Source organism: Diabrotica undecimpunctata, chromosome 9 (genome assembly GCF_040954645.1).
Source record: "Diabrotica undecimpunctata isolate CICGRU chromosome 9, icDiaUnde3, whole genome shotgun sequence".
NCBI lineage: Eukaryota > Metazoa > Arthropoda > Insecta > Coleoptera > Chrysomelidae > Diabrotica > Diabrotica undecimpunctata.
The window spans coordinates 77030605-77045658 of NC_092811.1; the positions used below are offsets into that span (position 1 = coordinate 77030605).

General features: G+C 29.9%; 1 protein-coding gene across 4 annotated transcripts in view; it reads right to left on the reverse strand.

Annotated features, from left to right (window-relative positions):
• The window catches only part of LOC140450159 (uncharacterized), a 114034-nt gene that overhangs the window by 44840 nt on the left and 54140 nt on the right, over window positions 1-15054 (reverse strand). For 2 of the 4 annotated variants that reach the window (XM_072543609.1, XM_072543610.1), the window contains one exon: window positions 12266-12412. The exons of the other annotated variants lie outside the window; for them this stretch is intronic. The gene's annotated coding sequence lies outside the window, so the exon portion shown is untranslated. The remainder of the gene's footprint in view (window positions 1-12265; window positions 12413-15054) is intronic. 4 annotated transcript variants of the gene reach the window in all.

Below are 15054 nucleotides of genomic sequence, written 5' to 3' on the forward strand. Positions count from 1 at the left end.
GATGGAACTGCACATATGATGTCATCGACATATTTATATATAAATGGTAATTCGAAAGGCAATTACCTTTAGTTTACGCAGTTTACATTGTATTATACCGAAAAGTTCGATTTTTCTGACAAGAACGTAGTTTTCTAATGAAATAGTATATAATATCAATGAAAAAAATCAACTTGCTAAAAAATCTGAATATTTTAAATGCATTGTAATTAGATGCAACAGTAAAAGTCGTATAAATAAAGGTCACTACATTCCATTGTGTAATTGTTTTAAAAATAATTCAGACTTTTTACTGATTATTTTTATAGTAGAAGACAGTTGACCAATTAAAAGGCTGGAAAACTATTAAAATTAAAACATATTTATCCTAACACAAGAGTTTATCGAGTATTTTTTTCCAAATATAAACACAAACAAATAAAGCAAACACTAAGCTAGAAATTTAGGTTAGTTTTAATTATAATCCTAATAAACGGTATTATGTATCCTGTCCTGTTCTCCTATGCATAAATGACCAAGCTACAGCAGAAACTTACATAAAAAGATATTTACGGTTATTTCATGTCATAAACTTCTTTCAATTAATCCAAATTAAACTTTTAGCTTTGGGTTTGTGTTAATATTTTGAAAAATGGATTTTGTAAATCTATAATTAAGTATTCAATACACTCTTGTGTTACGATAAATATACTTTAAATTTAATACAGTTTTTTAATTGCCTTTTAACAGCCTTTTAATTGGTCAACTGTCTTTTTAATATCAAAATAATAAGTTATAACAACTGAACCTTTTTGGAGCAGGTAAACAATAAAATATTAGGTATTATTTATACGACTTTTACTGTTACATCCAATAACAGCACATTTAAAATATTTAAATTTGATTTTTTCATTGATATTATGTATCTACTATTTCATTAGAAAACGACATTCTTGAGAGAAAAACTGAACTTTTCTATATAATACAATATAAACCGCAGCAGAGTAGAACTCGATGGCAGACATGACACTTTGGTAATGTGGAGGGGGTACGAGTACGGATTATCTCAATATTCAGTGTGATATGGCTTCTGCCCAATCTATTAATACTGAAATTTATTTTGTTATTTATTGCTAATTTAGACTAATTGTTAGAAATTTATTTATTGTTAATCCTAGCTTCTTTTGTTAGTCATAATATGGCGCCATCTATTAGTTATAAAGGACAAAAAAACTTTTTTGAAGTCTTGAAAACTGAAACAAAACAAAAAGAGAATTATGGAATCTGGTGCAGTCATTCTGAAGTGATGCCCGTAAAAACATGTCGGCGATTCATTTTTATTACTGTATATTACAGCAGTATTAGGTAACATAATTTTTGATTGGTTATTATTATTGTTGTTAGAAATTACATTTTTCTTTATTTTTGTATATACTTTATATTCTCGCAGATTTTAGTATTAACAACATCGACTGCTGGTTGTAGCGTAATAAATTACACTTATTACATTTTTTCAACTACGATGGAAAATCGAAATTTATGGGAAAATAATAAAGCAGGAAGCAAGGTTTAGATATCTAGGAATATAATATATAACTAGTAACAAAGATGTTGAAGAAGAAGTACGACAACAAAGCTTAAAAGCAAGTAAAGTGATCTCTTAACGACACAATCTGGAAGAACAAACACCTAAGACAAGACACAAAAACAAGAATCTTTAAAGCAGAATGAGACGACTACTAGAAACAACAGAGATGAAAATACTTTGACGAATATCAGGGGAAGAGTCTGTTGGATAGGGAGAAAAGCGAAAAAATAAGAAGAGCATGCAATACAGAAGACATAAATGAATGGAAGACAAAACGAAAACAGGGGTGGAACGAACACATTAGTAGAATGGCAGAGGATAGCATAGTACGAATAGCACGAGATAAGTCACCAAATGGACGAAGAAGTATTGGAAGACCAAGAAAATGATCGTGAGATAATTTAAACAATTTAGGAGGCTAAAGTCGAAGAAGAAACAGGCTTTAAAGCTTATATACACACAAAGGAAAAAGAAGAAGAAGAAGACATATTTTTAAGTTGTGTTATAACCATTTGTGCAATCTTTTTGTGTCACTTTGTCGCTGTTGTGACCTTCATAGACTTTAACTATGTATCGTCGAATACAAAAACGGCAATTGCTAACTATTGATCTGTCATAGTTTGATTTATTTAAACACTATTTTTTAAGGTTGTGTATAAATCTCAGAAAAATATAAAACGGTGTCAAATAAATAAAACTGAAAATCAAAGTGCTTATAGAATATACTAGAACCTCCAATAAGTATAATCATTGACTTAAAATCATATTACACAAGCCAATAATAAAATAATCTATACTTTAGAGTCTCAACGAAATAATATGGTTATTTTAATTAAAAGCAATTGTCATTAATTTTAATTGTAATAATGTTGTAAAATGGAAATAAAAAATAAATAGTAAAGCAATTGTAATAAATTCCAGATATATAAACTTTCAAAAGATCGAAAAATATTTCGATCTTTTAAAATATATAATTTCTTCGCTTAAGTAACCTGATTCATTAATAATATAACTAAAGTATATTTCACTAATCTACGGCTATTTTGGATTAGGGATGAAAGCTTCGACTTAAACGGTCCGCTGTACTGAGTTAATAGCAAATTCTCACAATATTTGAAGTACTGCCAAAAACAAGCAAAGATACGGTTTTAACTGATATTCATTTACAGAAACAGACAATTATTAGTGCCAAAATAGAATAAGACTACAAATTTTATTGTTTCTAAATTAGAGTAGTAAGTATTTACTGATAAAATATTAACAATAACACTCAAAATTTTTCTTATTGAGAAAATGAAAACGTATTATCGTACAGTGTAATCTAGAATTAGATCCATACTCATAATCACTGTGATGATAATGATGAATGGGTTAATTACATCAATGTGATTTACACGCATCCAACATTATTCTATTAACTTTTAACATGTTCGCACAGTTCGCAGGCTTTTTCCCAAATAGTAGTACCTATTTAATGTTTCTTGCCATGTTTCTAAAACTGCTGCGTTACTGTAACCGTTACGTCCAATATAGATATTGTAAGTAAGTTTTGCATATTCCCCAAATATGTTCAATGGAATTGAATTGACAATAGAAAGGGGGCAGTCTTAATACATTATGTCCAAAACTATGTATAAGTTAGTCTACTGTAAATATTTTTTCTTTTTCATTCCATTTGGTTAACTGCAGTAATTCCAATTAGAAAAAATCCTAATGAAATAGAATATTTTTATTCGTTAACCATTGTTTTATTTTATGTACTCTCCAGGAATTTGTTGGTTGCTTATTTAAAATTTCCGAATGACATGGCGCATTATCGAGCTATCTTCTCGCAGATTGTATGCCTGGCAGTTTTCAAAAATCATAATAATAAATCAAATGCAGAAATAGCTGCAAAATAGTTATATATATATGTATATATATAATAGATATATTCCGTAATAGATATAAACTTTAGTCACCATATACTGATAGCCTATTTCTGAAAATTTAATAGGTAAGAAATGTGCCCAGTATCATCTCTTGGTTTTCTAGAACGTACTTTACTCTGTATACTAAATGGTGCAATGTTGTTTTCGTAGAGAATTCTGCTTGATACGCATACTGTTCCTGATGTATCTGACTTTTAATAAATACACCATATTTAATGTGGTAGTAATATATTTATTATGGAGACTTTAGTATAAATATCGGTAGACATATTTGTCTCAGGACACTTTTTTCCTGTTCGCTTTTTCAAGGTTTATGTATAAAATTCACCCTTGTCACCAGCATGCCTTTGATTTGTATTTCTGTCCTAAGCTAGTCTGTGGTATCCTACATATTTTTTTGTAGAGCAATATATTTCTCTTCTATGCATGTACTGAATAAATCCCGTCCGGGCACGGTGGACAACAATGGCTTAACAATAAAAGCGTGAACATTTCTGCCAGTCCTATAACCACGGATGGGTTATTTTGAACCCGTAATATCTACGTAGAAAATGTAAAAAGAATCTTTAAATAAAATATCATATATTTATTTTATAATAAATACTGGTAAGAAACAAAATGAAAAACTAATATAAAACATTAGTAGATAGTGCTGTTACCTACATAATGAACAAAGTATTGGGTAGAAGTGCATTTTTTATAGACTTTCCAAAGCACTGTGATTTAATTTCACAACGTGTTCGTTTTTTTTGAGGTTCATCGATTTCATCTGGGATGGCAGCTCGGTTAGTCCCTGTGTAGTTCTCTGAGAGTTCTTCTCCTAGCTTCATAACATAATTTCTGCGACTTATTTGCGATTTATTTAAGGATTTATATAAGATCCAGCCATTTATTTCAGCTAAGTCCAAAAATTGTAAAACGTGAAAAGTGGCCAACGCCCAGACGATGCCGTCGCTGAATACTTGCATGTCATTCCACTAAACCATCACCATATTTTGTCTCATTATAAAATTCAATAGTCTCCGGTTTCTTTTTCTCAGTGGCTGCAGTTTGTACATCCGAGTGCACTGTACTAAGCATGATCACATTTTTATTGCTTTTGACCTGATAAACAGTCAATCAGATAGTACCTGTCTTTGGAAGTATTGTACTGTACAAAATTTCTTTCGCGAAATACGGAAAAGCATTGACAATGTAGTTTGTGTCTTTGTCCACGGCCATCCAGAATTTTTGATCATATTTTTCGGATTTTGTGCTATAAACTGAGTGAACCTACACTTACAATTTGATGGAAACAGTTGCTCGTCGACAGTGATGTATGGTCCTGGAACATAGCTGCAAAGACAAACTTGTCATCTTTTAGTCTATGCCATCGTGTAGACCTAACATCGAATTTTAAATATTTCATTGTTTCTCGAAATTTTTCACGTGACATTGCCGCTTTTACAAAAGCATTGCCCCACTTCTCGGACCATAATGAATCCAAATCTATATCTTTAGAACCCATGGCTCATCGTATATATATATATATATATATATATATATATATATATATATATATATATATATATAATATATATATATACATATATATATACATATATATATATATATATATATATATAAATATATATATATATATATATATATATATATATATATATATATATATATATATATATAAATGATTCTAGAAATGTTAAAGACCAAGTGTTTGAATGAACTTGGCTGCTTCTTGAATAGTACGGTCAGTGATGTTTTAAAATTTTATCCTAAATAAGAAGTCGCTAAGCACTGTTACATGTTTCATCGACACGGCGTTTGGCATATGGCGTAGGCCCGGAAATATCTTTGAACACGTTTTGGTGTATTCTTCTACCAGCAGATGCATTACACAATGCTTCGATCTTCCAAAGGAGCTATAATTTCTGAGGCAACAGAAATTTGAGAAAGAATTTCGTAATTACTTCCTGCTGCTCTGACCGGTGGTTGACTACGGCCACGTCTACCTCCACCTCTGCGTCGTAGACTACGTCCTCTGCTTTCTGTCGATAGGCTGTCGTTATTCACTGAAAATACATTTTATATCAGAACGACAAAACACATAAAAGTACGGAATAGTATCATCTTATAGATAAAAATATATTATAACATACGTTCAACAACGATACTCTCAGACTGAGACACTGTCAGTTACGTGTCGTCATCAGACGTAGAATCAACTTGGGCCACTCTTCATCAGTATAATACTTCGTCTCCTAAAATCACATTTATTGCATCAACAAGTTGTTGATGAGTCAAAGGTCGATTATTCATAGTCATGAGACTTTATATGTACTCAATAAAAGTGAAAAACACGTACTTGCACTTGTTGCAATAGTAGTAGTTGTAATGGACGATCTGGCGACTATAAGTATGGTATTCCCTCCATTTAGACGGTATTATGTATTTCGACATTAGTTATAAGCAGTAACACCCTAAACTCCAATATAAATTAGTATGTATCAATTGTAAATAAATTATACTAATATGGATAATTGGGTCTAGGATGACCCATCCACGCTTTAAAGTATTTTCGTATTAAAACAAAAAAATTGTTATCACAGTAGACATATAGTTTTGAGTATGTAATGTACCCGATAATTCACAAGATGTCATACAATTTTAAGGCTATAATAATTATAGAATATTTACTGCAGAGATGAATTTTGAAATGGGACAAAATTGGAACGACCGCGCTTTTAGTATTAAATGAGTTTATTGGCAGTTAGATTTTATCTCTATACCACTTCTTTTTCCACGTGCCATTTTTTTTAGAATCATAAGTTTTGGTTTTTAATTGAGTCTGCTGTCATATGTCTGGTGATATCAGTTTTGTTTCAGATGTAGGAAAGTGCATTCTGTAAAGTCTCTTTAGGATCTCTTCGTCATTCTGAATGTACTCACCGAAGTTCTTTTACAGTGAGGAAGTATCCTTTTGACGGTCCTTTGAGAAAACTTTATGGAGCTTTGATATTTCTGAAGTCTGTTGTATCTCCTCGAAATACCTTCTATATGATTCTCTTCTTGTACTCCTCAGTAGTTTATTATATTCAGTCAGAGCTCTGCGATAATCGCCCCAATGATCTGATTTTTTGGCGAATTTAAATCTTCGTTTGACTGTCTTTTAATTTGCAGGTTTGTCATTCTACCAGAGCACCGTTCTGTTTCGAACGGAACAGAACGAATTTCTTACTATCTCCAGAGCATTATCTTCAAACACCGAAACTGTGACTTCTAACTCACAATATAAAATAACGTAGATGACGTTTGCTTTAAAAAAGGGTAGCGCACCACTTGTTTCCATAAAAAACACTCCAAAAGCTTAAGCCTAGTTCTGCCGTTTTCTAACTGATATTTTGTCCTGTACTTTACCTTTTAATATGATTTGAAGTCATTCATATCTTTTACCTCTCAACACATGACTCAAGTATTGTATTTTCATCTCTTTGATTATGCTTAATAATTCTTTTTATTTACTCATATAGTTCATGTTAGTGATAGTAGACAATTAAATTTTAAATATTGGTACTAGAGAATCAAACATTACCGTGCAGAACAAACTTCCGATTTACAAATATATCCTAAAGCCGATATGGCTATATGTAGCACCAATCTAAGGTAGAGTGAGTAATACCAACGAAAAAAATCAAAACGATTTTAAACAAAACTATTACGCCAAATCGACAATGTTCCTTCGTATACTATGAATCAGTATTTACACCACAATCTACAGTTAACAAATGAATCTACTCTACAAGAGTAGAACATCTTGCCATCTAAATTCGCTCGCCATGGACCCAGCCAATATTTCCATAAAAGAAAATTAAAAGGACCAGACCCTTTGGACTTCTAGCAAATCCAGAGAAAAAAAGTGTAATGTTATAGTGCCATAGTTTTGCTCTATAATTCTTAAAAGTTGTTTTTTAGACTTATAATACTTTTATTTGTTGGCAGTGCTATTAATCTGTATATTTATAAGCTAATTTTTATGTCATAGATTATAATTATACTAAAATATGTCTTATTTGGATTTTAGCTGCTGGGCTACGTTCCACTATGTGACTTTATAAGGTTTACAAAAGTTTACTTATGTACATATATTATTTATTGTTTTTAATAAGAAAATTGCAATCCGCAAAATTTGGAAGTTGCGTCTTGGAAGATTCGTTTGCTTTTTATCTCACATAATTATACTCTTACGTTATTGACCGTCGATACCTATTTAGAGTATATTATTATACCTTTATTTTTAAGTTTAATCTTATTTTTTCTCCGAACATATTCGGTTTTTTGTGATCGATAGATGATGTGTTAAAATTATGATAAAATAGTAGCTGTTACTGTGCAAATGTGTATAGCATTCTCCCTTAATATTCCTATTTTTTAACAATTTCATATGAAGTCATACATAAGTAATATTAGGTTTTATTTTGTTATATTCCCTATTTTCGTAAAGTTTATTATTTCTTTAATTACCACGTTAACAATAGAAAGACATTGCCCATTGTTTCTCCAGGTTTACCAAAAATCCAAAGGGTCTGATCATTTCAATCTTGTTTCATGTAAAATTTTTATCAGATTCATGGCAATCGGATTTAGATTTTTCAAGTTAGCTTGGTTTTTTATGCATAGCTTACAACAGAAATAGTTTCACTAACTCTTGTTACATGTAGACCGTGGTGTAAACCCTAATTTATAATATTCTAAGCAGCATTATCGATTTATCGAAGTACTTTTGATTCGAATCGTTTAAAGTTTTTGTATGATGATATTTACCATACCCCAGATTTAGGCTGCTAAAAAGCCATATCGGTTTTAAAATAGATTTGTAAATAAGAAGTTTGTCCTGCTTGTCCCAAAAGAACTGGAGCACGAATATATATATATATATATATATATATATATATATATATATATATATATATATATAGATAAATTTTATTTAAAACATACAAATATTTCCTACTTAAAATTTTTCACGGACAATCTAAGTAAATTCCACCTGTTATTATTTTCAAAATATCATGTGGAATGAAGAAATTTTTTTAAAGATTTATGCGTAATTTATTGTTAAATTTCTAGTATGTTTACTACATAAAATACCATTAGTAAATGATACAACTTATTCCCTAGCTTATGCCGCAAAGACATGTTCATGCATTCAAATCAATTAAAACCAACTTGGGTACCTTCACATAAGCTTATCAAGATGTTCATTCTTCGTCGTGATTGATGACCACAATGCATGATAGTCATCGTTTCTAATAGAGTAAACAGCATTGATTTCATTGTGTGTTCCAATTAAAAATACATTAGGGATGTGACTTGAATTCCATTGTTATAATACATTATAATTATGTATTTTATTGTGGGTTTCAGTTCATTTTGATTTTTGTTTTGTCTTGAGTTATACATGCATATCTATTATATATTCTTACAAGCAAAATAAATACATTAAGGATATTAGTTAGATCAAATTAGATTACATTAGATTAAAATTGAAAGATTTACACAAGAAAAATATACTTAAATTCTGCATATTGTCATTTGTATTTAACGTTATACCCTTGTTATACCATAGCACAACTTCATCCAATATGTGGGAGTAAGCTATGGCTTATACCAGCAATTTTGTTTATATGGAACTATTGATTTCTATTTTAGTATTAAAATAAGTTATAAAACTGAATTGGCATCAAACATAACTTCAATGATGAATGGGGAATTATCCTTAATATTTCTTCATATAGTATAAAATAATAATTAGTCTAAAACACTTAAAGCAGAATTTTCTACCAAAATTTCAATGTATGGATTGTAAAAATGTAGCATTGTCACCATGAAGTTAAATTTAAGAAATTCCAAATTATGGTTGGATATAATACACAATAATTTTCTCCATTAGTTACACAGGAATATGATAATTAAAAGATCCAAACATTTTGTTCTAATGAACTAAAAAAATTATTATTTATATGATAAACCTAATAAAATTTACAAATGCACAATTAAAGAAAATGTAACATATTTTAAATAAAATATTATATTTATATTAACCACATCGAATAATATATAAATTACATTTTACGTTTATTTTGGACGTTTCGATTTCCACTTCGAAAATTGTTTTTAAAAAAGATTATTTTAAATAAGGAGTTCTACTCTAGGATATGTCGATAAAAATAGTAGAACACCTCAGAATTTTTTTATAATGTATCGATTTGCATGAAAATGTATGGGTACGCTTAATATAACCTTCAATTCAAAATCGACTCTGTGCAAATATGTGCTAATTACTTTTTAGGGTGAAAACTACCCCTTATTGTCCAAATTTATATAAGCTAAAAGTAAAGCTTAGACAGGAATAACGTTAAAATATGTCACACGCAGATTGTTTGGTACTTTAAAATATTATTTACTAATTTTATTAACATGTCAATCCTTCAAAACCACCCTTTATTATGACTAAAGTAAAAAAATAGATTTACTGATATTTTTTATTAATTTGATGTTACAATACAATATAATTAATATAATTAATATTATTGAATCGTAATTAATTATTGTACTGTAAGTTTTCAACTCTTAGTTAGCCTTTTAATATTGCAACCCTAAGAAGCCTCCGTTATTGCATCAATCCCATATTTAATGGATGTGGAAATATTTGCATGCAAATTTCTAGTTAAGCTCAACTTACCCTGTACTTCAACATCTACTGTGTGTTAATAGGCTTAAAACTAGATTGTCAAAATTAATTATAAATGTGCACCTCAAATCTTACAGCAGGTTTTATAATGATACATTAATTTTCTGGAATTATAATAATATAATAATTTATCCACCCTGAGAACCACCTCTTATTATGACCTATTAAAAAAGGGCAAACACGTATTCAATAGCGTAATTAAATAATTTATGATAATGCTAAAATAATTACATTAAAAAATAATTGGGTATTTAATCCACAAATTTTTTCATAAATATTTACAAATACAAAATCATAAATCATCGTGAGTACTGACGTCACTATAACTCTTCCTCTGGTTGATCTACATACAATTGGAACACTATTGTAACAGGTTTCTCCCAAACATCAAATTTAAGTGGGATTGCATAAGCTGCTTAACAGTTGCATGAATCACCACAACCGTTTTGCAATTACAAAAAAATAATTTTTATATTTTTTCTGGATCAGGATATTTTGCATTCTGATTTGTTGCAAAAATCCTTCAATAACCTGCACCCTCAATTAATTGAACTAATGTGTTTATTGCCAAGCCACAGTGGGTCAAGCCATGGACAAGCCACAGTGGGAACAAGGGATGATGGTTTGACTGCACTGCTTTTGGTGGCATCCTTAATAAAGGAATCATATCGTTTTTGCTCAAGATACTTTTCTAAGTCTTCGACATTTTTTAAATTTATTTGTATATCCTTGGTAGCTCCATATTACAATATTGCACAGTGCCTACTAGCTTTTAAAAAATCTAATAGTTCAGCGTTATTACTGTAAAATATGCTTTAATTATACGTGCTCTAAAATTTTAAAAAATAATTTATTGGTTTTTTAATTCTTGACTCCTATAGTTTTTAGCTAGCCAATGCGTCAAAAAATCGTTTTGGTATTTATTTTAAAAGCTATAAAGGGCTGTATATTAAGTTTTTTTCGAACACTTTGTTGTTAAAAGGGTTGTGCTGAAAGGACTCGAGGATGGAGCTAATCGCATACGAATAAAACTTTTAAACAATTATATCTCGTTTAATTTTTAGTAAAAGAAATACAAATAATAAAATCATAAGTAAAAAAAGCTTTTTCTTTTTTGTATTCTAGTATTTTGCTGTATCTTTTTAATTATTGAGCTATTTTGTAAAAAAGGTATTTTTTGAGACATTCCGAAAAGGGTGTTTTTATTTTAAACTCGGATTTTTTTAAAACTAAACCTTTTAAACCAGTTTAACTTTTAGAATGTAATGTTTGTATATAAGTAAAGTAAATTGTAAATGAAGGAGCAAGTAATAGTTTCAACCAGGGTGCTTTTGGCGGGGGTGAGCTTGTTACTTATTGCGCCACAAAAAATATAAATGGACTTTATTTTAGTTATAACTTACCTTACAACAGGATATTTACTAAAATGTAAATTGGAGCTGAAAGGTTAGATAATAGAACAAGTGATGGATTTTAAACATCTAGGCATCACATTATCTAGCTATGGAAAGCTCGAAACTGAAGTGGAAGATCAAGTGAACAGAGCAAACAGAGCCGCAGGCTACCTGAATGAAACAATATGAAGAAATAAAAAAATCGGGATAGAAACAAAAGGCAGAATTTATAAAACAGTCATCAGGCCAATAATGACATACGCGGCAGGAACAAGACCTGACACAGAGAGGACAAAAAGGATGTTAGCTACAGCAGAGATGAAAACACTTAGAAAAATTTATGGCGAGTTACTATGGGACAGAGCTAGAAGTACAGATATATGACGTAGATTCAAGGTGGAGAACATTTAGAACTAGGTAAGAAATAAAAGAGTAGAATGGCACAATCATATAAGCCGAATGACAACAAATAGAGTAGTAAAGACGGCAAGAGACGATTCTCCAATATCAAGACGATCAGTAGAAAGACCACGAAAACGATGGAACGACAACTTACTGAAGGCGCATTAAAAAACACACAGAGTCATGTCTATATAAAAAGAAGAAGCAGAAGAAGATAACTTACCTTAATTTTTATGCAATCCACTTTTATCAGTAGTCATTTTAAAGATTTTTTTAGATTCTTAAGTTTTCCATGAAACCCTTAGGCGTAACAGTTACAGTGACGCAGCAGTTTTTGAAACATGGCAAAAAGTATTAAATACTGCTACACCTGCAATGTGAGAAAAAAGTGTGCAGAAATGTCAAAATTTAATAAAAGAATGTTGTATGAATGAAAATCGCATTGAAGCTATTAACCCAGTCATCATTAACAATACAAATAAAGATACCGGATTATAAGTATGGATCTAATTCTTATTACACTGTAAGGTAATGTTATTTACCATTTCCTTATTAGGAAAAATTTTGAGTGTTGTTAAAATTGTTGTAAAAAATGTTAATATTTTATTATTACAACTATAATTTAGAAACAATAAAGTTTGCAATTTTCTTTTATTTTTGCACTAATAATTGTATATTTCTCTAAATGAACATAAAATACATTCTCAGTTAAAACTGTATTTTCGCTTATTTTCGACAGTGCTTCAAATATTGGGAGAAATTGATATTAAACTCAGTCCTCAGCGCAGCGGACGGTTTGTCAAGGCTTTCATCCCTATTCCAAAATAGTCGCAAATTTGTGAAATATACTTTACTAAAAATATAGCACTTAGGTTAACGACATTAATTGAAATTAAACAGAAAATAACCAAATAACCAAAATATTTTTATTTATTATCTATTTTTTACTTTTAGTGTATTGTATTGTGCAGAGATCTTGCAAACGTTAAATATAAATAATCAATTTACTGCATATATATGACACAGGTAAACGCAAAAAAATTAAAGCAAGTTGTTATTATTATTATCTTTTTGCTGCCGTTCCGCTGCCAAATTTACATTATTCGGATTCAGTGAGCGTAAAATGTATTACTATTGTTGGTTCCTAGAGTTGTTAAAGTTTCTAGGTTAGTGAATCTAAGGTTAACAATAAAAACCATTGTACGTGTTCATCTTAATTACAAAAGATATTATTAGAAACGATTTACTAAATTCACTATCTCGCAAATTTGTATAAAATATCAACGGAGCATGTAAACTTTGCCACTCTACTTTTTACCAGAAAGTAGGCAACAAAGAAGCATATAGGAAAAAGTTTGTGTAATTTTAAAGTTTAGTCTTTAGTTTATAAAAGCCTTTTAACATCATGTGTCTGTATTGAAGAAGTTTTTAGAGAAGAGGAGGCCAAAATAACCTTTTAGCTCACTCTGGCAGTTAGGAATAAGATCAATATCAGTCGAGTTGCTTTTGGAGATAAAGAAACATGTTCTCAGTAATTGCTAGTTTTATTGAAAATAAGCCACAATTAAACTTTATTAAGTTTATTTTTAGCCTTTTGATTTCCCTTCAGAAATCGTCCTCCAATACTTTTATTATACATACACAATACGAAACGTCAAAAATAAACTTACTTTAAATTTAAATTGTGATTTACTCCCAATTAAAACAGTAAAGAAACAAACATGGTTTATTAAAAAAACAAAGATTTATGCCTAGAGAAGATTATGGGAAATAAAAATGATTTACGTTTTAAGTATTAAATACGAATATTTTAGAAATATCTTTACGTAATGAATATACTCCAGTCAAGATTGTTTAGGGTTTGGTTGTTATGAATAGGACCTTGGATTTTTTCGCAATTATATTTTCTAAAAAAGTTGCTTACGTAATTAGTAAAAATAAATTTCAATTGGATATAAATGAAAATTCTAATACCTTACTAATTATATAAGAAATTTTGATAGAAAATTTAAATATAAAAAATTTAACTTATTTAAGTTTTTGTCATAGATACTTTCGGTCTTTCACCTGGAGTACATAATTATCCGAAAAAATTTTTTACAAAAAACTAAGGTCTGACTAACTACAGGCAATTAAGCTCTTGTTGTAAACTTGTTGTAATAAAACCACTACAAGATCAATTTCATGATTCTTTGGAAGTAATAGGATGACTAGGAATTACAACCAACTCATTTAGCTCACTAATAGTAAAATTCTGCTGCTTCTTTAACTTGTATCTTCTACGGCTATGGGAACCCTGTTGGCTTCCGCTTTAAATAGTTCTGCACTACTGCATTCAAACCATTCCCTCAAGTTCTTAAGCCACGATATTCTTCGTCTTCCCATATTTCGGTTTCTCCGAATTTTGCAAATAAGCTACAATAATGAGTATCTTTGCCCTCTTATCATATGGACTAAGTACTTAAGTTTTCTTCCTTTGATATTCAATATTATTTTAGCTTTATTTTCTTCTCTTTTTTCCAGTAACTTCTGAATTTGACATTCTTTGATTCCATGGTATCTGCCATTTTTTCCGTAGCTGCTTTTTTCTAGTATTTTTTGTTTTTCTGTAGGGTGAATATTTTTTCCTGGTTTAGTGTAGTCAATAGTCAATCTCTAAGCTGCTTTCTATATAGCTGAATTCTTTTGTTGCATCTTCTATTACTTGTGGCGTTTTAATGTAACTTTCAATTTGTTTTATGATTATATAGAGTGGGTTGCTTGGGTTTTTCAATAATTATATTGGACAGTGAGGTTATGATTGGCGAGTTATCCGAGGATAAATCTACAGAAGACTCGACTTGAAAATAATTTTTACGGATTCCTTTTATAATCCAAAAGTCTAGTAGATCGGGTAGTTTTCTTGGATCGCTGGGCCAATAGGTTGTTTGGCCAGTACTTAAGTATGTTGACTTTTTACCTGATATGGCTGCAAGTAATTCTTGCAGCCCTTGTCGTTAGTTGTTATAACCC